We start from the raw sequence: 726 nt of genomic DNA on the forward strand, positions 1-726 counted from the left end.
AAAAATAAATACATAAATAATAAAATTAATTAAAAAATAAATTAATAAGGGCACAATAGTCTTTTTAGGTAAGACAGGGACTAAACATGCAACAAAAATAAACAGTAGAGACCATCCAAGTTAAAAAAATAAATTAGGGACCAAAAACACAAATTTCCCCAAACCACAAGGACCATTCGTGTAATTTACTTTTACTTTTTGTTTTGTTTATATTTGGGTAACTATTTTTTTTTACACATCTAGGTAACGAACTTGTTGAAAGTGTTCACATCTAAGATTTAACCTGCTATAGCAGGTCATAATGGTCATATGTGAACACTTCCAACAAGTTTGTTACCTAGATGTGTACAAAAAAAAAGATAGTTACCTAGATGTGAACATACCGAAAAGTTAATTACCTTAATAAGTCATTTTCCCGATCAAGTGTCATTATCATTTGCATCATTTTAGAACGAAACAGAGAAAAACAAGAGCACTAAGTCCGAGACCAACTGAATAGGTTAAGTGACACCAACTAAGGAAAACAAAATGTTTTTTTGCAACCATCGAACAACATCCAAATTAGTTTCGGATTGAGCAGCAGTATAAACTCAGACAACAATTTCGTGTCATGGGAAAAACAACATTAGGGGCAAAATCGTCCAGATTTGATATTTTGCATACAAACGAGATGTTATTTTGTATTTTATTACAATACCTTTAATGGAATCACAAATTCAAAAAAAA

The sequence above is a fragment of the Lactuca virosa genome, chromosome 3, assembly GCF_052849685.1.
Source record: "Lactuca virosa cultivar CGN04683 chromosome 3, Lactuca_virosa_CGN04683_v6, whole genome shotgun sequence".
Taxonomy (NCBI): Eukaryota; Viridiplantae; Streptophyta; class Magnoliopsida; order Asterales; family Asteraceae; genus Lactuca; species Lactuca virosa.